The 26,972-nt window shown below is 45.6% G+C and overlaps 1 long non-coding RNA gene across 1 annotated transcript; it reads left to right on the top strand.

Annotated features, from left to right (window-relative positions):
• Positions 1-807: 807 nt before the first annotated feature.
• LOC310712956 lies at positions 808-26,972 on the top strand. Its single transcript, XR_014529039.1, has 3 exons — positions 808-1,955; positions 2,992-3,080; positions 26,888-26,972. It is a non-coding gene; the product is annotated as an uncharacterized lncRNA (long non-coding RNA).

The raw sequence follows: 26,972 nt of genomic DNA, 5'->3' as shown, positions 1-26,972 counted from the left end.
TGCCGGGGTTGCATTCCATTTATTGGTATGTAGACGAAGGCGGGGGAGCAAGGGAGGCTTATTTGAATTCCTTAATGCAACTTGGGAGGTCAATTAAAATCATAGAAACATTGCATTTTAGGGTTAAAGAGGCCGGGGCAGGCAGGCTTCAGCTTTGTGTGGTCTTGCTCGTTTTCCTTTCCTCTCCTTTTTGCTGAAATCCTGCGGCTCAGTGATGTGTTATTAACGTAAATTGATAAAATAAGAGTGCATACTCAGGGTGTCTCAGCAGATAAGGCATAATAAATCTGGGTTAAGTGATCCTAAGTATCAGCTCTTCCCTAAGAGTATAATTGCTTTGTTGCGTCGAACGGAAGTCCAGCTAAAGTACAACAACAACAACAACAACTAATAATAATAATAATAATTTTATTATTTATATCCCTCCCATCTGGCTGGGTATCCCCAGCCACTCTGGGTGGCTTACAGCATATCTAAAAACATATTAAAACCACCAAACATTAAAAACCTCCTGATACAGGGCAGCCTTCAAAGGTCTTCTAAAATTTGTGTAATTCTCTGTCTCCTTGACACCTGATGGGAGGGCATTCCACTGGGAGGGTGCCACTACTGAGAAGGCCCTCTGCCTGGTTCCCTGTAACTTCGCTTCTCGCAGCGAGGGAACCATTGTTCCGCACTTAGAAGATGCTCTGAAGGCTGCCTGCTCCCTATGTTTCCGGCTCCTTAGAGCAGCTCTTTGGCCAGCCGGGAGATATAGATAGATAGATAGATAGATAGATAGATAGATAGATAGATAGATATAGATAAATTATCCCAGGAAGTGACTGTACTGTGACTGTAACATGCATTTCCTTCCTTTGAAATTGTTTTGGTGGGGGAAGAAAATGTCTGCCCCATAGGGGCACGGACTCCCCAATTTGCCATAAGAACATGAAAAGAACCTGCTGCCGGATCAGGCCCACGGCTCATCTAGTTCAGCATCCTGTTTTCACAGTGGCCAATCAGATGCCTGTGGGAAGCCTGCCAACCAACACTTTGAAAGCCAACCAGGTTGGTGAACATTGCTGCCTCCAGTGGAAGTGAGTTCCATAGTTTAAATACATGCTGCACAAAGGAGTGCTTTTTTTGATCTGGCCTGAATTGTCCAACATTCAGCTTCACTGGATGCCCATGACTCCTAGTGTTAGGAGAAAGAGAGAAAAACTCCCCCCTATCCTCTTTCTTTGGGCCTTGCATTATTTTATAAACTCCTTGTCACGTCACGTCACCTTGTCTTGTCTTTTCTTGTTCCTGTCCATCACATAATTTAGGGAATTTTTCTAATTCTAAATGAGTACAGTGGTACCTCAGGTTACATACGCTTCAGGTTACATACACTTCAGGTTACAGACTCCGCTAACCCAGAAATAGTACCTCGGGTTAAGAACTTTGCTTCAGGATGAGAACAGGAATTGTGCTCTGGCGGTGTGGCAGCAGCGGGAGACCCCATTAGCTAAAGTGGTGCTTCAGGTTAAGAACAGTTTCAGGTTAAGAACAGACCTCCGGAATGAATTAAGTACTTAACCCGAGGTACCACTGTAATGGCAGAGCGAGTATCAGAGAAAGGGGTCAGGCGAAGCGGAGGCAACTGCAACATTGCTTCGGCTTAGACATGACAAATCCAGCAGCGAAGGCAACGGCCCTCTGTGCATGCTCAGAGGTGCTCTCCACGTCATTGGTTTCAGGCTCGCCCCTCCTGTTTTTAGACAGGTTCCAGGACTGCGCTTAGATGTACCCTTTTCCGTCTGAAAACATCCGCAGATTTCTGAGTCAGGAGCGTGTTGAGGGATTTCTCCATCTCGGTTGAGCTGTTACAATGGCGTTTCCTTTAGAAAGAAAATAATCTTATTCTTGACATGAACTCCCACACGGTGACTGACATCAAACCTGTTCTGCTCTCGGCTGATTTCCACAAGGTCTGTTTTACAGTGTCCCCTGTCATAATGTTTTGTCATTTTCTCTCCCTGTTCTCCATTGACTGTCTTTAAGCTTTCTCTAGGCTGGAAAGCTCTGGGAGATTTATTTCAGGGGGCGAAAACACACACACACACACACACACCAATCCCTTCTGAAAAAGAGAATTTACTCCCTGGGTGGGTCTCCCCCCTTGCCCAGCCTTTTCAAGGGCTTATTCTACCGTCATATGTTGGTGGTAAATACCAGATTGGTAGCAGCAGGAGGATATCGGCGCTGGAAAGGGCAGAAAGCCAGAAGGGACCCAACGGGTGCATCTTCTAGACCACTAGTAAAAGTTCCACATTTTATGGTGGAAACACCTCAACCTTCCAAACACAGTTCAGATTTCGTAACCTCACTGCAAAATGCAAGCAGAATCAAATTCTCCCCATCCTTAGTCTGGAGGGGCACTAATTCTCATCAGGCGGGTTCATGTTGCTTCATCTCCCCGGCCCTGGCTTAAGCCCACGGCTTCATTGTTTTCTGGTCATCTCCCTCTCCAGTTCAGTAGACCATCTCTACTCCATGGTCCATAGGTCCTGTGGATGATGTCACCACCATGACATCACCAGCTGCAGGACCAATCCCCCCCTTTCCCCCTGCCACCTGATTTACATGCTCAGATTCGATTCGCTGCTACTTTCCCGCAGGAGGCTTCAGATATAGGGAGAAGAGACAATGACTCCATTGCTGGAGATGATTTACACAGCACAAAAAGACAAGAAATGCCTTTTATTTTTTGGGTGTGTGTGCGTTGGGGAGGGGGCTAAATGTTTCCCTTTGATGTTGTAGCATCCCATACATGGGATGAATGGAGTTTTCACTGGGCTCCAGCAGTGTTGGAACAATTCGGGATGCGGTTACTTTGCCCTCTTCCAGCAGCATAATTTGAAAAGGCAATTTTAATTAAGTCCTGGGTTGTTGTTGTTTTGTTTTTGCATGCATTTCATGGTTTCAGTGTGCCAAAGAGTGTTTTCCCCTTCATGTTTGTTTCAGACAGCTGCGCGGAGAAACACAGAGACAACTTGATCTTAACCGACGACGGGGAGGGTTATTTGCAGTAGCCAAGAGCACTGTGTTGGAAGGTGAGTTGCCCACGGTGACATTGTCTCTGGATATTGTTATTTGTACAAACGGGGCGATAAAATAAGTAACAGAGATCCATGAAGGGCCAAAACAAGTCTAGCTGAGAACCGTTCATAGGCCTGTAGCGAAATTTGTGGGTGCGAGAGAGAAGACTTCATTTATTTATGATTTATTATATCTATATAGGGGCAGGTGGGGCTCTTCCACCTGGGAAGGGAGAAGAAGAAGAGTTTGGATTTGATATCCTGCTTTATCACTACCCTAAGGAGTCTCAAAGCGGCTAACATTCTCCTTTCCCTTCCTCCCCCACAACAAAAACTCTGTGAGGTGAGTGAGGCTGAGAGACTTCAGAGAAGTGTGACTGGCCCAAGGTCACCCAGCAGCTGCATGTGGAGGAGCGGGGAAGCGAACCCGGTTCACCAGATTACGAGTCCACCGCTCTTAACCACTACGCCACACTGGCTCTCCATCTAGGAGCCCATCTAGGAGAAGGAAAACTCTGATCCTGAACCTCCACTGTCTTGTGGGACACCTTCGAGAGAAGAAAAAGCTCAGGAGTAAACCTTACACAAATCCAGAGTGGAATCCCTAAAATGGTTGGATGGTGCCTCTTGGAAGTCCATTTCGTTGTCTCTTGAGACAGAGAGGTGCCAACCACAACATCAATATGCCCCTTTTTCCTCAAGATGGTGCATATAGTTCTCTTCCTCCACATTTTATCTTCACAACTACCCTGTGAGGTAGGCTAGGCCTGGCCCAAGGTCATCTTTGTGAGATTCAAGGCTGAGTGCAGATTCAAACCCTGGTCTCCCAAGTCATAGCCCAACCCTCTAACCACTACACCACACTGGCTTTCCCCAACCTGATGTCCTTTGGATGCTTTTGTTGTTATAGTTGCATCTACACCATACATTTAAAGCACACTACATCCCCAAAAGAAGCCTGGGAAATGTAGTTTACCTCTCACAGAGCTACAGTTCCCAGAACCCAGAACAAACTACAGTTTCCAGAATTCTTTGGTGAAAGACATGCAATTTAAATCTAACATGTACCGTAGTTTGGGCCCAATGGCATCCCAGACAGAATCAAGATTTTCTGAAGAACTGGGATGGTGAAGATGCAGGTGACCCCTGTTAGAAGTGGTATAATAATAGTAATATTACAGTGGTACCTCGGGTTAAGAACTTAATTCGTTCTGGAGGTCCGTTCTTAACCTGAAACTGTTCTGAACCTGAGGCACCACTTTAGCTAATGGGGCCTCCTGCTGCTGCCGCCGCGCGATTTCTGTTCTCATCCTGAAGCAAAGTTCTTAACCTGAGGTACTATTTCTGGGTTAGCAGAGTCTGTAAAGTCTGTAACCTGAAGTGTCTGTAACCTGAAGCGTCTGTAACCCGAGGTAGCATAATAATAATAATAATACCCTGCCCATCTGGCAGAGTTGCCCCAGCCACTTTATGACATTTCAGATTTTGCAAGCTATATTTTTGTTGTTGAAAGCTAGCCTCAAAATCCAGCATTTGCAGAATAAAAATAAAAAAACAAGTTATAATTATACACCCTTTGGATCCCCAAACCCCACTGCTTTGTTATTTGTATGAAAAGTGGGGAATTCGTGGAAGGGAATTTGGGTCGACTTTAGAAAAAAAGGATTTAAGAATGAGTACTGATGCATAAATTTTGATGTTTATAAGGTAAAATCGGTTTTTACAATGAATTAAACATAAAAAAGTTAAAAAATTGGGGATAAGAACTTGTTGAACTAACAATTTGAATTGGAATATAAGAAGGGGAGGTGTGGGGAAGTCAGGGAAATATGTTATTGAAAAATAAGGATTGTGAACTGTATATGTTTTTAATTTTTCTTTTTGTTTTTTCTTTTTGGTTTTTTAATCTACTAAAATGGAAAATCTTCAATAAATATCTATTAAAAAAACACAAAAAACAAAATCCAGCATTCGCATTTTGGAGTCGGAAGCAGTTCTCAAAATTTGAATTTCTGCTCTCTCGATTGGCTAAATGAATGGATGAATGAAGGTCATCTAAAATCCTGGCAACCCTACATCTAGTCATTGATCTGATACTGTCATATGTCCACTGCAGCAGCAGCCTAGGAGCTACCACGAAATCTGCGGCTGTCAAATGCAAGTGCTAAAGATCTAATATTATCCACACGTCCAGAGAATATTTGCAGAATATTTTACCTTCAAAGAGATAGCCAAGTATTGGGTGGTCTTTCATTGACCGCGTGACTCAACAGGGTATGGAATATTGTCAGGCTCATTTTATATTTTTAAGCCCTGGTGGAGAAATTGATGAGTCCAGTGCATATCACTCAGTTTACAAAGTTTGGTACAGTTCTGTTGTGTTAGCTGATTTTGTAGAATCAGGGGTCAGCAAACTTTTTGAGCAAGGGACCGGTCCACTGTCGCTCAGACCTTGTGGGGGGGGGGGGCTGAACTATATTTTGAAAAGAAAGAAAAAAGAACGAATTCCTATGCCCCACAAATAACCCAGAAATGCATTTTAAATAAACACACACATTCTACTCATGTAAAAACACCAGGCAGGCCCCACAAATAACCCAGAGGCCCATTTTAAATAAAAGGACACATTCTACTCATGTAAAAACACGCTGATTCCTCGACTGTCTGCGGGCCAGATTGAGAAGGTGATTGGGCCGGATCCGGCCCCCAGGCCTTAGTTTGCCTACCCATAAAGGTAAAGGTAAAGTGACCCCTGACCATTAGGTCCAGTTGTGACCGCCTCTGGGGTTACGGTGCTCATCTCACTTTATTGGCTGAGGGAGCTGGCGTACAGCTTCTGGGTCATGTGGTCAGCATGACTAAGCCGTTTCTGGTGAACCAGAGCAGTGCACAGAAACGCCGTTTACCAGTGGCGTAGCGTGGGGGGTGCAGGGGGGGCCGGCCGCACTGGGCGCAACATCTGGGGGTTAGGGTTAGGGGGTGCAAATTCACGGGTTAGGGGGCGCAAATCCACAGGTTAGGGGGCGCAAATTACTTGCCTTGCCCCGGGTGCTGACAACCCACGCTACGCCACTGCCGTTTACCTTCCTGCAGGAGCGGTACCTATTTGTCTACTTGCACTTTGACGTGCTTTCAAACTGTTAGGTTGGCAGGAGCAGGGACCAAGCGACGGGAGCTCACCCCCTCGCGGGGATTCGAACCGCCAACCTTCTCATTGGCAAGTCCTAGGCTCTGTGGTTTAACCCACAGCGCCACCCGCTACCCTGCCTTAGATCAAAGACCACCAAGATAACCAGAAGGATATCAAAAGACTTGCTTGGCTGATCTCTGGGATCTTCAGCCAACGTATGTGTGCATCCATCTTCCATGGGACAGCCCTTGAGATATTTGAAGTCCCTGGTTGTTATCCCTTTTCCTGGAATCTTTGCCCCAATTTTGGTTTGTTTGTTTTCTGTTGGTTTGCTCTGGGCTGTATCATCGTGTTACGGTTATTTGAACAAATGAATAAAAACATTCTTTTCGGAAATATAGATGAAATTTGGATTATTATTTTGGGGGAGTGGGGGGAAAGGTAAGGGGAGCAAATTCCTTCCAGCTTCATTTTACATCCTTGAAGTTAAGGCCGTCCAGAAATCCCCTTGTTCTACTTCAGTTGTCCCCCCCCCCAAACATTTGGTGCATGACAAACTTTAATGGGACTGAGCAGTCTATGTTCTTGCTTATCTGCACCTCCCCAGGCCTTTGCTTGCGATAACGCTTTCTCTCGCTCTCCTGTAGCACAGAGCTCTGGTTACTATGCCATCCCTTCTGATCATCACCATGGAGAGTTTCCACGCCAGCAATAAACACCCAGAATTGCTTTTAATACCTTGTTTGTATGCCAGGTGAACAGCTTGATCTTTGCAACCGTTCCAAAGAAGAGGCGGCCAAAGCTTTCCGGTTCTAACCCAGAATCGCCCCAGGGGTGGCTACGCTGTGGGCCCTTCAGATTACGGAATCGTAGAAGGGAACCTAAGGGTCGCCTAGTCCAACCCTCTGCAAGGCAGGAATATGCAGGTGGTCCGTACGAGGATCAAACCCACGACCTTGGCATTCTCAGCATCGCACTCTAACCTACTGAGATAACTGTTGAGCTCCCAGACAGATGAGGAGCGGTTGAAGGAGCTGGGTATGTTTAGCCTGGAGAAGAGGAGACAGAGGAGATATGAGAGCCATCTTCAAATATCTCTCTCTATCTCTCTTTTTTAATAAATATTTTTTATTAAATTTTCCATTTTAACAATCCAATCCAATCACATTAAATATTCCAAATTATACAAATACATATCATATGGTCCAAATATTCTGCCAAGTTATAAATTTTTATTGGGACTTCCCATGCTTCAGATTTGGTGGGGCTCTGATCATCTTATATCTCTACTGCCTGGAGTTTCCAATAGTTCCTTTAAATCTTCCTGTTGTTACCCTTCCTTCTTTCATGGCCTCTGAGTTGTTTCCACAGGCGAGTTGAAGTAAGCAATGATGTGCTTCTGTGTGAAATTGGTAGCCATCTTCAAATATCTCAAGGGCTGTCCCATGGAAGATGGAGCAAGCTTGTTGATGACTCCAAGAGTCAGACAGTCCAACCGCCTGCAATGCAGGAATCTCAACTAGAGCATCATCATCATCATCATCATCATCATCATCATCATCATTTATTATTTATACCCTGCCCATCTGGCTGGGCTTCCCCAGCCACTCTGGGCGGCTTCCAAGAAAATATTAAAATACAGTAATACATCAAACATTAAAGGCTTCCCTAAACAGGGCTGCCTTCAGATGTCTACTAAAACTCTGGTAGTTCTTCTTCTCTTTGACATCTGGTGGGTGGGCGTTCCACAGGGCGGGTGCCACTACCGAGAAGGCCCTCTGCCTGGTTCTCTGTAACTTCACTTCTTGCAATGAGGGAACTGCCAGAAGGCCCTCAGCGCTGGACCTCAGCGTCCAGGCAGAACGATGGGGGTGGAGATGCCCCTTCAGATATACTGGACTGAGGCCATTTAGGGCTTTTATGGTCAGCACCAACACTTTGAACTGTGCTCGGAAACGTACATCCACGAGAGATGACCACCCAACATCTTCTTAAAAACCTCTAAGGAAGGAGAGTCCACCACCTCCTGAGGGAGACTGTTCCACAGACGAACAGCTCTTCCTGTCAGAAAGTTTCCCCTGATGTTTAGTCAGAATCTCCTTTCTTGTAACTTGAAGCCATGGGTTCGAGTCCTGCCCTCCAGAGCGGGGTCATGAAAACCCTTAAGCCATCCTGACTTCTCACGATGTCTTCCCAAATTCTGCAAGTGGGGAAGAGGAGGTGGCGTCGGCATCCCAGCCCCTCACGGTGGGATCCGTGGGGAGGGGACAGGTCCCTTCTGCAGTCATAGCCACCAACCATAGAGACCACATGGCTGGCGCAGAAGTGCTGCCTTGCAAACATCTGACGTGGGTGCCTCAAGGTGGGCTGATGGAAGCCTCACAGTTTTGGTATCAAAGGCTCCCACATATAACCAAGACATTTGCCAGCATGGTATTGTTACATACGCCTCTTTATAACAGCCATGGGGGCAACTCAGCCAGCCCCACCCTTTCCCCACATCCATTGGCAGTGCATGTAAATAGTTGACCCAGGGGAGGGGTCATTGATGTAGAATGGATTGTCCCTACTGTCATCTGAGGAATGTTGGAGGGTGGGCAGGCATAGTTGGATATTCTCTCTCTGTGTGAGAATAATTTGTTCCAGAAACAGAGAACAGAGGGGAAGTTTCCAGAAGCAGCAGAAGGCTGAGTTTGTTTTGTCTGTGCAATGAAGCTTTCTGTGGGAACTGTTCTGGATGTGCACAGTATAATAATAATAATAATAATAATAATAATAATAATAATAATAATATTTATACCCCAACCATCTGGCTGGGCTTCCCCAGCCACTCTGGGTGGCTTCCAAAAAAATATTAAAATTAAAATACTATAATACATCAAACATTAAAAGCTTCCCTAAACATCTTGCCTTAAGATGTCTTCTAAAAGTCTGGTAGTTGTTCTCTTTGACATCTGGTGGGAGGGTGTTCCACAGGGAGGGCACCACTACCGAGAAGGCCCTCTGCCTGGTTCCCTGTAACTTGGCTTCTCGCAGTGAGGGAACCGCCAGAAGGCCTCAGTGTCCGGGTAGAACGATGGGGGTGGAGACGCTCCTGCAGGTTTACTGGACCGAGGCCGTTTAGGGCTTTAAAGGTCAGCACCAACACTTTGAACTGTGCTCGGAAACGTACTGGGAGCCAATGTAGGTCTTTCAAGACCGGTGTTGTATGGTATCTGCGGCCGCTCCCAGTCACCAGTCTAGCTGCCGCGTTCTGGATTAGTTGTAGTTTCCGGGTCACCTTCAAAGGTAGCCCCACATAGAGCGCATTGCAGTAATCCAAGCGGGAGATAACCAGAGCATGCACCACTCTGGCGAGGCAGTCCGCAGGCAGATAGGGTCTCAGCCTGTGTACCAGATGGAAGTACTGATGACAATGCTTCTGTGCAACTTGTTCTAACTTGTTGTGAGCCTCTTGCGGCGAGAGAAGCAGAGAGAGAGAAACTCTTGGACTTCTGCTGGATTCTAAGCATTGCCTTAACCACGACAGGGGTGAACGTCTGTACAGTCATACCTTGAGAGTCGAACGGAATCTGTTCCGGAAGTCTGTTCGACTTCCAAAACATTTGGAAACCAAAGTGCACCTTCTGTTTGGCTGCAGGAAGCTCCTGCAGCCAATCGGAAGCCCCATTGGACGTTTGGCTTCCAAAAATAGTTCGCAAACCAGAACAGTCACTTCCGGGTTTGTGGTGTTCAGCAGAGCCAAAACGTTCGAGAACTGAGCTGTTCGAAAACCAAGGTACGGCTGTGTATATTGGCTACCAATATGCTTTTATGCCTGTCAAGTAAACCTCTGCACTTGACTGAATCTTTATGGCATCAGTGAGTGTTTATTGACAACTGTGTGTACCTTCAACCTTGAAGACACTTCCAAGAAAGGAGCTGAGTTGAGATGTAACTCTGCTGAGAATGGATACTGGTACACCTGGGCAGCGAAAGTGATGCCGGACCCAATCCTTCTAAATCACCCATCAGAAGTTGATGGATTGATCCAACAGGCATGTGGTGTTCTCTCTGGCTTGTTGTTGTTGTTGTTTAGTCATTTAGTCGTGTCCGACTCTTCGTGACGCCATGGACCAGAGCACGCCAGGCACTCTTGTCTTCCACTGCCTCCTGCAGTTTGGTCAAACTCACGTTAGTAGCTTCGAGAACACTATCCAACCATCTCGTCCTCTGCCGTCCCCTTCTCCTTGTGCCCTCCATCTTTCCCAGCATCAGGGTCGTTTCCAGGGAGTCTTCTCTTCTCATGAGGTGGTCAAAGTCTTGGAGCCTCAGCTTCAGGATCTGTCCTTCCAGTGAGCACTCAGGGCTGATTTCCTTCAGAATGGAGAGGTTGGATCTTCTTGCAGTCCATGGGACTCTCAAGAGTCTCCTCCAGCACCAGAATTCAAAAGCATCCATTCTTCGGCGATCAGCCTTCTTTATGGTCCAGCTCTCACTTCCATACATCACTACTGGGGAAAACCATAGCTTTGACTATATGGACCTTTATTGGCAAGGTGATGTCTCTACTTTTAAAGATGCTGTCTAGGTTTGTCATTGCTTTTCTCCCAAGAAGCACGCATCTTTTAATTTCGTGGCTGCTGTCACCATCTGCAGTGATCATGGAGCCCAAGAAAGTAAAATCTCTCACTGCCTCCATTTCTTCCCCTTCTATTTGCCAGGAAGTGATGGGACCATCTCTCTGGCTTAGTCCTATCCCGATTCAGGTTGGCTGCTGTAAGACCAGGATACAGGGCTCGATGGTCCTTTGGCCTGATCCAGCAGCAGAGCTCTCCTTACTTACTTACGACATGCCAGGAGTTCTCTTATGTGGGAGCTGGGAGCCTCGTTCATCCTTGGAATAAAAGGCCACATGTGCAAACTAGTCAAGTGAGTTGTTTCAAAAGAAAGTGTGTGGTTTGAGTCCCCGTCCCACCCACCCCCCACCACACACACTGGAAGCCAATGTGAAAAGATTGATCTTGACTTTAACTGAAGCAGGGTTGGTCCAAGGCAACTGTGTGTTCAAAGGGGTGAGTCTGTTTAAAGTGGAAATGAAGACATTGTGTATGTATGGCAGTGCTACTGGTGATAATGTCTCTGATCTCCCCCTCCCATTTTTTATTAACACAACTGGCAAGGACTGGGCTTTTTTTGTTGTTGTTGTCTGGGTCAGACAAGTATTTCATCTAACCTCCAGTCAGGCCAGCCAAGGCGGAGTGGAAGCCAAGACTTTGCCCGTCACCATCTTGGACTCAAGTTCAGAGGGAGCTGAGTCTCGTTCTTCAGATCAAAGCCAAGCACTGTAGCAAGGGCTTGGCGGAGAGGATAAAGCCCTGACTGTTGAACTCGTGACCTTGGTCGTTGCCCAAATTGGAGACTCGAAAGGAACGGGGAGACTTGCGCCCTTCCCAACTCAATCGCTGGGAGACGGTTGCCTGTATCACTAAAGCACCACCCTTGATTCCCCTACACCCCCCCCCCTGTTCTCCTAAGTAATTTGGCAATCCTGGCATCCCTTTGCCAAGGAGAAATCTGGGGTTAGGCTAAGGCACAGAGCCGACGTTCCATCTCTGCATGCCATCCTGAGAGATGGCAGCGTTCGAAATCAGACCAAGGTGCCTTCGAATCAGAGCCAGTGGAAAGACTCCAACCTGGCGAACAGACAAAGGAATCTGTTTGAGGGCTGGTGTGTTTTCAAGATGATATTCTGAAGGCCAAAAAAAGAGAAGGGGGGACAGGGGGGGGAATGAAAACATTACACACAAGCCTTGCAAGGATTTTCATTTGCCGGACAAGTGTTACGGCAATCATATTATCTCTCAATAACGCCGATAAGCAGCAGGGATTTATTTGGGGGGTGGCAAACTTCTGTGTATCCTCAAAGGCCGCTTTGCTACCCCATCACTCACCTTTGTGTATGTGTGGAAGTACGGTAATCACGCAAACACAAAAGTGGATGGTCAAAGTTCCAAAACTATAAGAAGTGCACAAAAAACAATAAAAATAGGAGATGCATATTAGCGTAATGTTTGTAAGATTCATTAAAGGAGAATATAAGGCTATGCACTCCTTGCGGATGGTCCGTAACTGCTGGTGGTGCAGAATGTGTTGGCTACATTGCTTGGAGGGGCGAACTACTAGCAGAATGTAACACTTTGCCCATGCCATAGCTGAGTGCTGTCTGAGGGAGAGCTTCTTCTGCAAATTTGAAAGATACCAGAAAGTAACTTGGAGCAGGGATCTCTTTGGGGTGGCCCCTACTCTGTGGAATATCATGTTTGTGGTGGGAGAGGAAGGGAAAGGAGAATGTTAGCTGCTTTGAGACTCCTTCGGGTAGTGATAAAGCGGGATATTAAATCCAAACTCCTCCTCCTCCTCCTCCTCCTCCTCTTCTTCTTCTTCTTCTCTTGGCCAGGGGTCAGCAAACGTTTTCACAGGTGGCCTTCAGACCTTGTGGGGGCCGGACTATATTTTGGAAAAATATATATGAAAAAATTCCTATGCCCCACAAATAACCCAGAGATGCATTTTAAATAAAAGCACACATTCTACTCATGTAAAAACACGCTGTTTCCTGGACCGTCCGTGGGCCGAATTTAGAAGGCAATTGAGCCGGATCCAGCCCTCAGGCCTTGGTTTGCCTACCCATGCTCTTGGCAATAAGCCCAAGCCACCTTTTCTAAAGAAGGACCTGGAGGTGAACACTTCTCCATGAGTGGCTGACAGCATTATCGAAATTGCACTTTGAGGGGCCAAGGTGGGAGGATTGTGCCACAGCGCTCCGAGCTTCCAGAGCAGTGTAGCTCTGGTTGCACACACGAGTGCAAAAGGAATGGCCTCTTTATTCCCACACGTCTCACGTTACGTCACGAAGCTGGTCGGGTCGGTTTTTCCTTTCATCCCCTTCTTTTTCCTCGGGTTCCTTTCCTCCCATCCTGTTCTTCCACTGCTAATATGCTGGAGTCTGCACGCATCACCTTCAGAACTACGACACAGCTAAGCAGGGCTGGCTCTGTTGGCTCCTTGGATGGGAAGATGTTGCTTGGACCACTTTGCAAGGTTTGGGAGGAAGAGAAGGATATAAGTGTCATTTATAAATAAATACATAAAACACAGGAGTCTGGCAGGGGGGACAGGGGACGGAAACAGCTTTGCAGGCATCCACAGAAGGTTGATTTCCTCACTCTTTGCAGACACAACCCATCTTTAAACTAAAAAAAAGCGGGGAAATGGATTACAAGCTTGGAGCTTGTAAGTGGTGATAAAAAAGCAATAGCATCCATTAATAGCAAGTAGGGCTCATGGACATCCGCAATGGGGGCAGTTCTCTCCCCCCTCCACCCGGATGAACCATAATCCCCAGAGTCCTAGCTTTTCAGTTTTTAAAAAGAGAAAGTTATTAGAACCTGAGATACGAGGCAAAAATGTACAGACCCCATTCTTCTCATTTTTTGTTTGTGTATGACAGAAACTAATCCTTCTCCTCTTTCTGGGTTTTATTCCCCCTCAAAAGAAAAGAAATTTCTATGGACATCCATGGCAATATTCACTTTATGAATTGATTAAATGTCTAGATTAATAGGTTATGATATTTTTACTTAACTACTATTATTTTTTGCAAGTATTTATAAAAGCTGCTGACAGCCAGAACCATTTCAAAAGCGGCATTTGCCCCTTTTCTAGGTCGCTGTCTGCTGCGACAAATGTGTTACGTCACCTAAAAGCGAAGAAGATAAGTGCCTTTGTTTTAGCTTAGTTTTTTTTATATATGAATTCAAATTCAGTTAATCAACTACAGTGGTACCTCTGGTTGCGAACGGGATCCATTCTGGAGGCCCATTCGCAACACGAAAAGAGCGCAATCCGCAGCAGCGCCTCTGCGCATGCGCGTGATGTCATTTTGTGCTTCTGCACATGCGCGAGCGGCGAAACCCGGAAGTAACCATTTCCGGTACTTCCGGGTCGCCGCGGGACGTAACCTGAAAAAACGTATCATGATTCAAACATAATATGAGGTATGACTGTATAGTCAAGTGCAATCAATTAATCAACTGTGACAGAGAATTCATCCGATCCACTAAATTCGAATGCAGTCATAAACCGTAATGCACATAATTCAATTAACCAACTTAATTCAAACGCAATCAGTTAATCAACTGTAACTCAGAGAATTAATCAATGTTAAAAGAGGCTGTTAAACAAACCCTCTTGTGCTTATGTTCTCCTTGAGGGATTCCCATTGAAGAAACTGCTTGGCTACTGTGAGTGCAGGATGCTGCTCCTTTCATTCTCCATAATATTTCATTAAAGCTTTCCCATAATACATTGCGTGACCAGGCGGCGACCACCCCAGCCCCCGGGGACCACCAGAAAGGAATAATGACTCGTGACAACGTGTTATGGAATTAAAATTTGGCCACAACTTTATTAAACTTTCAATTGTAGAAAGACCTTGGCTTAGGCATTGGGCGTGTACCCCCCCCCCAGCCGGGGCAATGGGGGCTCCTCAGGGTAAATGGGATATGGGGGTGCCCTGCAAAATGCACGTGTACACAGGTAGCCCACCCCATATCCCCAGACGCAGGCTAGAGTCACCACTTCATGCCCCCCCCCCATTTTAGGGAAGAAAAGACGAAAGAATTCCGCCCAAGGCCTTAACCCGCCCAAGTTGTGATGAATTGCTACGGGGAAGACAAAACCTGCCAATGCAGGAAAATTTCTTCCTGGTTCTTCAACAGCAACCAGTCCAAAGACCGTAGCAGTGCCCGCTAAACAGGAAGAAGAAAGATTAATTCAAACCTGCTGTTATTTTTGCGCCTGGACAACATTAGGTTGGTAAGTCTACGTTTGACAAATAAGCACATAAACTGCTTTCAGAAAAACCAAAGGATTTTAATTCTATCTTCTGAAAGTGCCAGGTAATGTGAAATAAATAAATAAATAGTAATAGTAATAGTAATAGTAACAGTAATAATAATAATAATAATAATAATAATAATAATAATAATAATGTTATTAATGTATAATAACTGCATGTACTTGGCAATAATTTGTAATGATTTCTATGCAATTTTACACGGATTTTACTTACCAAGCAAAACTAACCTATTAATTTAATCAAAATATTTTTGAAACCCCAAGTTACGTTACAACTTTTTAGACCCCCTCATTTTTGGAATTTGAAAGCTGGAAAATTCAGCGCCCTAGGCTGCTGTGCCAACGCTGGGGTTCTTTGCCCTCTCCCCACAAAAGAACTGCACCACAGGACTTAACCATAGTACCTGGGACAAGAGCACCAAAGCCAAGGGGGCATTGGGAAGAGACTATCATCTTGCAAGACCTGCTCCTTGCTAAGCCTAAACTATTGGAACCTCACCTGGGAAGATAAGGACTGGTCTGACTCCAGACTTCTACTCCTCAGGATCTCTAGAGGACAGCAGAGTGTGGTACTCTTTAGGGGCTGTTGATGGGGGTCAAGATTTGCGGATGCATTATTTTGGATGTAAATTGTCAGGAATGAGCCAGCTCAAAGCAAAGGTTTGCTGCCAACTGCAGAAAGCAGCCAAGAACAGGGGGGCTTTGATGTTAGGCAGGAGAGAGTTGGCAGCTGCAGACTTCGGCTCTTCCTGACCTTTTCGGGCCGGCAGATAAGGCAGTAGCTGAGAGCAGGCTAGAACGCAGCCAAAGCTTACAGGAAGCACAAACAGGAGCAAATGAACTCAGAGACAGCCTCTCAGAAAAGGAGGAGGTGAGAGTTGATCCACTCAGTCCTAAGAGCCGGCGAATGGGAGGGCTGATAGATAGGAAGCAAAGCAAGAGACATAAGGTTTGTAAGTTCAATATCTGCTGGCGAGGCCGGAAGGAGTCTTCAGAAGGGTCATCTTGTGTAATGGTGCTTCGTTAGAGCTGTCTGGAGCTATCTGTTTGTTTTTGCAATAAATCCTCCTTTTTCATTATCTACGCTTACTGTGTTATCAAGCTGGGAACCTGGGAACCTGACATAAATCCAATCTACATTCTTGAATTTCTATTGTTAGACCTCATTCTGAATTATCCATAGATGGATTTATGTTATTGTCTCTTCAATGACTGGAGATGTTCTCATTAGCTTATTTAAATTTTGCCATGAGTGAATAATGTAAGCTTTCGTATGTTGGGAGCTGCCTTGAACATTGTTTACCAGGGAAAAAACGACGTACAAATAAACAGTTTTTATGGGTGAGTTGCTCACATCCCATCGACCATCTCTGTTTGTCTTCTTCAGGCCTGTTTCCTGGTCCAAAAAAGACAAATAAATCCATCCATAAAGTCATACTGGTCTGCCTTGAATTCAGCCGGGCATCTTATCAGCCTGATGTCGGGGTCAGTCACATGAACGAGCAGAAGGACCGAGGCCAGATCTTCATTTCTTCAAGCACAAGATCTCCTGGTTCTCTCTCCGCCCCACCCCACACCCCGCCGCAGGCAAAAAAATGCTCACAGCTAACCAGAGGATCCCGAAACAACAGTTCATCCAAACCTCGTAGCCCATATTCCATATGGCACAGACACAATTTGGGCAAAGATGTTAATGAGAGCTGGCGCCTGTTCACACAGCAGAAGTGCAGAGAATGCATTATTTAAGAGGGAGGTAAATCGAATCGAATTAAATTCGTAGCGAGCCCATTTTGATGGGTCCCCGTCTCCCTTTTTAGGTGCGTCCCGTTAAATGCAGCGTCTGGAGGTGCAAATGCCCCCTCCCACCTAAACCCGCTAGAGGTTTTAAGAACAAAAAAAACCCCACACTGTAAACAGATCATTTCCATACAATTAGTCTTCTGTCCTCACGAAGGAACAGCTGGAAGAGTTTCCAAACTTTTCTTCCCCGCTTTCCCTCTTCCTCCCCTTCTCTCTCTCTTTCTCTTTCTCCCCCCACCCTTGTTTAAATTTGAGCAGAAAACAAAAAAAAAAGGATGAAGCAAGCCTGATGGTGACTTCTTACATTGTCTTGTGACTAACAGTGTTTTGTGTGCGTGTGTTTAAAAAAAGAGAGAGAGAGAGAGAGAGAGAGAGGAGCTCAACCTTGTGAAGTATCATTGCGGTGTTTTAGTTCTAATGCTACTTCTATCTTTTATCCTTTTTAATTAGAAGGCAAATTCTCAGACCGCCCGGCCTAATCCCTACACAGTTGAACAAAGCCCACTAAAGCCTTTGAACACTGTTGAGGGGGGCCGCAGCCCCCTCCCCGGTAACTGTTGGCAGAAGGAGTCAGGCCCTGACCTTATTCTCAAGCATTTTCTCTGGCTCCTGATGTCTCTCTGCCCTTTTGGAACCTGCTCCCTTGTTCTTCTGTTCGGGCTGAATGGAGAAAGGGTGGGTGCGGGGAAAGAAAAGCGGGGAATAATATAGGGATCCCAGGAGATTTTCTAGGTGGGGCGCAAGTTGCCGGGGAGGATTGCCAGAGAGGGACTGGTGCTCCTCAGGAATCAACCCGGCCAAGGGAACTGGAGCAGCAGATTATATGGCCTTTGGTTCAAGAGATTTCTTCATCCCTCACTAAATCTTTTCAGGGGCAATGCCATTTTTTAAACAATTGTTGCGTTTCCAATTAAGACAAGGGTGCGCTCGGACAAATGTCGGGTGGGGTGGTGGTGGCAGAGTTGCTGGTGGGGGTCCGAGGAAGGGGAAGGGGGGGCAAGAGATAGAACGCCTCCCTCTTCAAGTTTGCTCCTATATTAGATATTTGCCTCCCTATAGATCCTCGGGTGAGGGGGCGGGCATTGAAATTTAATTAATAAATAAAATAAATAGATGTAACTGAAGATGCTTACACAAAAGACCCGTTTCACACTTAACTGCTGGCAAGTATTAATAAGCAATTACTCTATTAGTAGGCTGCTAGGCTGTGTCGATACCTTGCAGGTAGAGCTCCCTTTATTAAGGACCAGGTGAAATATCCCCAAGTTGCGAGCAAGCGTGCAGGTTCTCTAGAAGTCTTCTTCAGACTGGATGCTGAGCGAAAGTAACACAACACACCTATCTTAAGGTGACAAACGTCTGACAAAGGAATAACATGCCGTCAGCTGAATTCAGTGTCTGAGTGTGCAGGGAATAAGTGCAGGCGAACTTCCCCATTTCGGTTCTTCCCAGTTTCTTATTTTTCCAATCTTAAATTCAGTTCTCCACACATACAAAAATAATAAAATTTTCTGCAAAAGTTCAGTTTTCCACATTTTCAGAAGCTCACACTTTTTAAAAGAAAGTCCTTGTGCAAATTTATTGGCATTTTGCGGATAGTTTCTTCTAATATGTGTGCAATTTTGTCTGTGTTTTTTTCCCCATCCTTACAAAGTCATCTCCCTTGTTGAAATGCCTTTCTGCATGTTGTCCTCACCAATACCTTCATTCTAAAGCACACTTACAATGTTGTTCGTATTAATTGGCTGGAGAGGTGCATTGAAATATTCAGAGTGAAAATTTTGAAGGATGACTTGAGTTTTGGTTTGCGTATTATCTCAGAAAGCAGGAATTAGGTATGTTTGCCTTAATGAATCATTCCCCCCCCCCCAAATACCTTGCAGAGAGCAACAATTATTACACACACACAAACACTCTGACACAAACACTTTTCCTTAACTGGCTATGGTGCAATGTGCATCCCAGTAGTTTGGCAAACTGCAGATCCCAGAACAAACTAAGGTGCTACTGGAAAAAAATATATTTGTATTTTTAAAATTTATTTCGACTGTGTCAGACCAACAAGGCTAACAACCTGAATGCAGAACATCAAACAGAGGAAGAACACTTGCTGCTATTAAATGGCCTTGGCTTCCAGAACTAAGAGAATTTCTATTCAGTTCACACTGAACTGCATCCATTAAATTTGCACCTTCCGAAACAATATGAGAACTGAAACACAGCCATCCCTCAAAATTCATGCTTACCTGAATTTTGCAATGCAATTCTCCAACCAGCAACGGTTTGCAAGTACAGGAGTACAGGATGAGGTTTAAGGTGCTGGTTTTAACCTTTAAAGCCCTATATGGCCTAGGACCCTCATATCTACGGGACCGCCTCTCCTGGTATGTCCCACGGAGGACATTACGGTCTTCAGACAAAAACATCTTGGAGATCCTGGGCCACAGGGAGGTTAGGCTGGCCTCAACCAGAGCCAGGGCTTTTTCGGCTGTGGACCTGATCTGGTGGAACACTGTGTCACAAGAGACTAGGGCCCACGGGACTTGACATCTTTCCGCAGGGCCTGAAAGACAGAGCTGTTCCAATGGTTGCCATTAATTTGATTCTGAAATGATTTTAGAATGTATTTCAATTAATTGACTGTGATTTTATATAAATTGTGCTATTTTTATTGTTGTTAGCCGCTTTGAGCTCGGCTTTGGCTGGGGAGGGCAGGATATAAATAAAATGTTGTTGTTGTTGTTGTTACACTAGATCAAGGGTGGGGAATCTTTCTTTTAGCCAGGGGTCTCATTCTCATCGGGGTTACTTTCTGGTGGCCATGTCCCAATGGTGCATGGGGCAAGAGGCAATCGTAAGTGGAGTAAGCGGTTGAAAACACACCTTTGCACAGCGGGCATTTCTGCACACCCCACTCTCCATTCATCCACCTGAGCGAGCAAGGGGCTTTGTTCAAGGCCATATTCCAGTCCGGCAAAAACACCCAAGGAAGAGTACGAAGTAGGGCTGGGGAGGGGTGTGGCCTGGGAAAGAGTCTCAAGGGCCAGATGGAGAAGTCTGGAAGTCCATGCTTGGCTCTTGGGTCTAAAGTTCCCTGCATGAAATCAGGAAGAAAAGGAAGAAGAAGAAGAAGAGTTTGGATTTGATATCCTGCTTTATCACTACCTGAAGGAGTCTCAAAGCGGCTAACATTCTCCTTTCCCTTCCTCCCCCACAACAAACACTCTGTGAGGTGAATGGACTGAGAGACTTCAGAGAAGTGTGACTGGCCCAAGGTCACCCAACAGCTGCATGTGGAGGAGCGGGGAAGCGAACCCGGTTCACCAGATTACGAGTCCACTACTATTAACCACTACACCACACTGGACCCATGCTGGAAAGAGAAAGCGGGCACAGCGATAGGCAGATAGAGAGGAGATAACTCAGATGTTTTTGCTGCCCCAGTATTTTGGGTTAGGCTAGAAATTCTTCTTCAGTGTGTTCAGTTCAGCCACTTGTTAATGTTGGTCTTTGAAGTCCTCATGAGACTCAGGCCCAGGCTGTAACACTGGGCTGGGACCGTACCACTTCCGACTGCTAGTGGCATTCACATGACTGAATGATTATCTAAGCCAGGCGTAGGGAACCTTTGGCTCTCCACATGTTGCTGAACTACAACTCCCAACCTCATCCCTGGAACCATTGACCATGTAAGTCCCCACACCTCCAACACCTCATTTTGGACTCACAGCTGTCCATGGAGGCGCAGGTTAATTCTGTGTCCAGGGCGGCTGTCTACCAGCTCCATCTGGTACGCAGGCTGAGACCCCATCTGCCCGCAGACTGTCTCACCAGAGTGGTGCATGCTCTAGTTATCTCCTGCTTGGACTACTGCAACACGCTCTACGTGGGGCTACCTTTGAAGGTGACCCGGAAACTGCAATTAATCCAGAATGCGGCAGCTAGACTGGTGACTGGGAGTAGCCGCCAGGACCACATAACACCAGTCCTGAGAGATCTGCATTGGCTCCCAGTACGTTTCCGAGCACAGTTCAAAGTGTTGGTGCTGACCTTAAACGGCCTCGGTCCTGTATACCTGAAGGAGCGTCTCCACCCCCATCGTTCAGCCTGGACACTGAGATCCAGCGCCGAGGGCCTTCTGGCGGTTCCCTCATTGTGAGAAGTGAGGTTACAGGGAATTAGGCAGAGGGGCTTCTCGGTAGTGGCACCCACTCTGTAGAACACCCTCCCTTCAGATGTGAAGGAAATAAGTAGCTATCCTATCTTTAAAAGACATCTGAAGGCAGCCCTGTTCAGGGAAGCTTTTAATATTTAACGCTGTATTGTTTTTAATACTTGATTGGGAGCTGCCCAGAGTGGCTGGGGAAACTCAGCCAGATGGGCGGGGTATAAATAAATTATTATTATTATTATTATTATTATTATTATTATTATTATTATTATTATTACCTGCGTCTGAAGTGGTACAGTCCAAGCACAGGTTGACTACCTCAGTGAGAAAATGCATGAGGGGGGAACTGTTGTAAGCTTTGGGGAGGGGAGAGTTGCAGGTCTGGCCTGGCATATTCTTTGTTAGGTAAACTAGTGATGATATGGGAATTAAATAGTTGGCCAATTGCTTCTTGGTACAGGATCATTTGGCAGAATGGTCTGACCTTCCCCTCTCACAGCTAAAGATGAAAGCATCCAGGTGTCTTGCCTGTGGAAAGAACAATAGACTACAGGTTGAGAGAGAGAGAGGCTGAGAAAAATACAAAGATCTCAGTTTGTAGGCTCTGGAAGCTAACAGCATTTTTGCGAAGAGGGGGCTGCCTGTCTCCCTGGAGATCTGACGTGAGAGCAGTAGATTATGCCTGTCTGCTGACTCACTTGAGCTGTGCTCCCTTCCATGCTCGACCTGTGTATTTGTAAATAAAAGCAAATATTACAAAACTGCAAATAAGCCACCAGTGGCCTCCTTCCAACGGAAACCAAATCTGGATAAGTCCTGGGCCCCTGCAAGTTCTCACTGTTCAGAGAAGTGGGATGCACATAACAGAACTCTTCTAATGGACTAGATGCTAAACAAATTCAGCAAAAAGGTCTGGCCTGCACATGCATGAGAGAGAGAGCTGATGTAATCCCGGGGATGTAAAAAACCCCATCTGATAACAGATGGGTGATGCAGTTATTGGGACAGAGGGGAAACCGAGCTGCCTCCAAGCAAAAACCGAGAGAAAGGAATTTGAGGAATTTGCTTTCTGCGACTTCTAATGTTAATTGATTTATGCTCTCTGGACTAATGTGCAGATAGGAACATAATTATCCATTGGATCTCACTCTTCTCCAAATTTTATTAAGCATAGATTGGCTCAGGTATGTCCCAGAATACATATGTTAGGATGAAATGTAGGAATGTTTACACCGAGATAAAAGGTACACTTAACAGAGATTGTGTGATAAAATGCATACTTAAATACAACTTTTTGAACAGATGTTTGAAAAGTCCATTGATTAAGGTGAAAGCAGAATGGAACAGATGTGTGAATGGACGTGGACAGAAGAGAGACTGATCCAGTCCTACTTTATGCCAAGTAAAACTATTTATCCTCCTAGCCCAGTGTTGTGTGCTTCCAGTTGCTAATCTTTTAATTGCATAGAGAACTTGTGTGTGTGTGTGTGTGTGTGTGTGTGTGTGTGTGTGTATGCAAGGGGAACATTTTTTTAAATTAAAAAAAAACTGCATTCCCTGCTTGCATTCTGAACTAGTACAGTCTGTTCTGTAAAGACACACACACCAACACACACTACTTCATTCTATTATCTATGCAGGTATGCGCAAACACAAATTAGATTTAAGTCCAGACGAAGGTCCGATTCACAGCCGCTGCAAACACCCAAGGGCAGGGGTTGGGCGGATCTGGGGTGAATTCGACGGGAGCTAAACATAAGAAGCGTTGAGCAGCCTTGGTGAATCAAATCAAAATCCCACCTCATCGTTTTCCTCTCATCAAGAGGGTCCAATTTTATGTGCCAAAGGAAGCTAATAGAACCGGAGAAGATAGCCAGTCCCTGATACTTATATGTTTAAAAAAATCATGGCAGTTGGATGGAGAGTCACTGAGCTCAAAGATTTGCTCTCCTCCATTCCTTCTAGCCACCCTCCTTAAAAGGAAACGCTTGTCAACACATCTTCAGAAAGTAGGCCATCTTTTTCTGCTTTTTGATCTAGCTAAGTCTGGATTGTTTAATATATCCCCCCACGTTGTTGTTGTTGTTGTTGTTGTTGTTGTTGTTGTTCTTCTTCTTCTTCTTCTTCTTCTTCTTCTTCTTCTTCTTCTTCTTCTTCTTCTTCTTCTTCTTCTTCTTCTTCTTCTTCTTCCTCCTCTTCTTCTTCTTCTTCTTCTTCTTCTTCTTCTTCTTCTTCTTCTTCTTCTTCTTCTTCCTCTTCTTCTTCTTCTTCTTCTTCTTCTTCTTCTTCTTCTTCTTCTTCCTCTTCCTCTTCCTCTTCCTCTTCCTCTTCTTCTGAATTAAATATTATAACCAGGGCAGACACCTCCACAAATCGGGATTCCCACTTGCAGCCCCGTACCCAGCCTGTGTAGAAGAAGCCCTTTCTTCCTTTGCATCTGCCTCCCATCGCCTCCTCCACGTCAACATTACTCCGAGCGCTTCTGTGCGGTTGTTTTTTTTTGACGAGCAAAGCCCCACCATCGCCCCCTTTCCCCCATGAGTGTTAGGGATCAAAGATAACATTCTTTTCTGTCTGGTACACTTAGCGGACCTGCCTCCTCGCCGGTGGGATGAAAGGGACTCGCTAAACTGTTGCCATTTTGCAACATCTGCTATAATTCCCCTAAATCCAGATTTGTCTGACACAAGGCCCTCCCGCGCTGACATCACAGCCATGTGACGGTGTGAGGCCAGTTGCATCAAACTCGGAAAGACGGGAGCCTCCGGGCTATGGTTGCACAAAGCAATACGGATTCCCTCCCTCTCCCTTTCTCTCTTCCCAACCCTCCCCCTTCCTTTCCCTTTGCTTTCTTGCCCGGGGGCCAAACACTTGTGGCAAAGACTTATTCAAATGGCAAGTTTAAATCTTCCCCCTAGAAAGATACCCAGGAACACAGGAAACATGTGCTTTTGTGAAACAAACAGACAAAAAAAAATATCCCCCCAGAAAACAACACAATGAGAAAATCTAGCTGGGCAGCTCGTAGTCAAATGACCTGATCGCAAAGTACAAAACCCTGTGTCCCAATTAATTACGGCTAAGAAGCTCTGATACACAGAGAAGAGAAGATGTTAATCCTCCACTCTGTCCTACATTCTTAAAATAGCCTGCATATATCACTGATAGTCACCCCCGGAAATAAAAACAAAAATGGCTGCAGGAAGGGTCCCAAGAACGAAAAACTTGATGTGGGGGAAAGGATGTGGGTAATGTCGTCTTTGTGATTGCATGGAGCCCACAGGTTTCTGGGTGTGGACGCAAGAGGGGAAAAGAGGGAGAGAAGGAGCAGCTCTCTGCTTCAGAGAAGGGGGAATAAGGATGGCAGCAAATTCTCCCCGGGTTGCCCGTGACTCCAGAACGGGAAAGGTCACTCCCACCATGGGGTGGTTGCGCCTTGGTCACAACAAAACCAGGAGCCGCTGGACGCCCACCCTAGTTGTCATGGTGTGAAGTCCTGTCTTCACCCCGGTGGCAAAAATCTTGCAAACGGTTGGCTGCAAAACAAGAGTTTGGCTGCTGGGTGTATGGAGAGCAGAGCATCTTTGCAAAGATTTCTCCTCCGAAGAGGTCCAAGGTGGCCCAGGGTGAAGAAATGCAAATCAAGCACTTAAAAAAAACCTCTGAAACGCTCCTGCCAGTTCTCGACACATCGTGGCTGGGGAAACTCAGCCAGATGGGTGGGGTATAAATAATAAATTATTATTATTATTATTATCGTCACCCAACGTTTCCCTTACTGTGGCTCCTGCTGCTGTTTTCGCTTGCCTTTGTCTGGACGGACGCTTCCAGGGATTCTGAGTCCTTCCAGGCCGAGTTCATCTGAATTCCTCATGGTTTATATCGGGAATCAAAAAATGGGAAAGGAAGCAAACCTACAAGCCAACACCCATTCCTATCACAAATGGCTGCTGGGCAATCACAGCAGATACTAAGAATGGACAAATCATTCTGTTTCCAGTTTGCCTCAGTGACACATGTGTCCATTCACATCTCTGTTTTGTTCTGCATTAATCTCCTATTTTGTTTTAAAAAGAGAGAAGCATGAAAATGCAGATACTTGAGTAATATTTAATAGTATTTTGGAATACCTAGCTATGTATCTGAATAATACATATTTAAAGAACATTCATTCCAATGTAGGCATCTCCAGATGCATTTTATTCCAAAATACACGATTTGTAATGCGCTTTGGCGCACTATCTGATCTGAGGAGTGTGAAATCCGAAGGAGCATTATCGTTTTAAAGAGACTTTTACTACAGAAGGTGCAAATCAGATCAGTTTACAGTGGTACCTCGGGTTACAGATGCGTCAGGTTACAGACGCTTCAGGTTACAGACTCTGCTAACCCAGAAATAGTACCTCGGGTTAAGAACATTGCTTCAGGATGAGAACAGAAATTGCGCGGCGGTGGCAGGAGGCCCCATTAGCTAAAGTGGTACCTCAGGTTAAGAACGGACCTCCAGAACGAATTAAGTTCTTAACCCGAGGTACCACTGTACTTTAAAATTCAGATAAACCGCATGACTCAGGCCCCCTTGTGCACATGGTGCCTGGTTCTTTATAAGTGAGTTTCTCTTGGCTGGTTGGGGCACTGGGTAGAGTCAGGACAATTAATGGTAAGCAAGTATTTATCGGGAATATTTTAAGTCTGAGACACAGCCAAAGAGGTACAGGCAGGTATCTGGTGACTTCTTGCATTTCTTCCTCTTTGAGGTCCCAATTTTTGAGAACGAAATCCACTTTTGGGAGTTCACCTGGGACTGATGGGAGTTTATGTGTGTGTTTTCTCCCAGTAAATGTATCTCCAGCACACTGAAGCCTCCCTGGCTGCCCTGTTCTTCCTGATCTGAGACAGCTGCACGTGTGGAATTACATCACTATATCTTCTCTCGGGATTTAAAGTGCTGGCACCCAGGGAGGCTGCACATTGTGGGCCACTGGCAAGAGGATGTGCCGAATGACGGAGCAAAATTGTGGCTGTGATCCAAGTCTGAACATGTCCCAGTGTGTTCTCATAAGCAATGTCCTGCTGATATAACTCTGTTTCCCATGCTTAGCCCCCCCCCCCCCAGGTTTGTTGGTGTTCCATGATTAGGACACATGCCTCAACTGGCCCGTAACGGAAACAAGGATTTAACCATTCCTAGAGAGCTGCTTTATGTGGGTGGCTGTTTAATTAAACTCAAATCATGTCCTTATTTTAATGCTTTTGCAAGTCATACCTTCATGGCGATTGCCACTCCTCGGTTTTAACTTTGCCCTCCCTTCCCTCCCTTTTAAAAAGAAACACTCCAGCAGCCTCCCTAAAAATGGCTCCCTCACGACGTCGTTTTCCCTAATACCCCCCCCCCCGAAACTCCTCAAACTCTTTCCTGAAATACTTTCCTTGGTAAATGTATGTGTCAGAAAGGAGGAGTTGGGGAGGGGGGAAAACAAAGGCTACTGTCAAATTGATTAAGTGAAGGCTCATTAGAGAAAGTAACAAGAGGCAAAATCTGCATATGCATTGCAGAATTGTGTCTGATCTTGGCTAAGTCCTGAAAAGACAAAATGAGTCGAAACCTTCCAAGTTGTTCAAGGAAGAAGGGAGGAAGGGAGGAGAGAGAGAGAGAGAGAGAGAGAGAGAGAGAGAGAGAGAGAGAGAGAGGAAAGGGCCTCATTTCAACAAACCCTCAACTGGCTGTCATTCCTTATAAATACGCATTAGGACAACCGTTGCTAGTGCCACTTCAGTGAAGTACCTGCCAGTATTTTAATGATAAATCTTGCATTTCAGGGACCGCGGAGCCAGCCAAATAAAACAACAGCAACAACAAAATCATTATGGGCCAGTCCTTGATAGACAAGGCCGCAGATTCAGT

The sequence above is a fragment of the Podarcis liolepis genome, assembly GCF_965112155.1.
Source record: "Podarcis liolepis genome assembly, chromosome: 1".
Classification (NCBI taxonomy): Eukaryota; Metazoa; Chordata; class Lepidosauria; order Squamata; family Lacertidae; genus Podarcis; species Podarcis liolepis.
The sequence above is the reverse complement of the archived record's forward strand: the minus strand, read 5'-3'. Positions and strand labels throughout refer to the sequence as shown.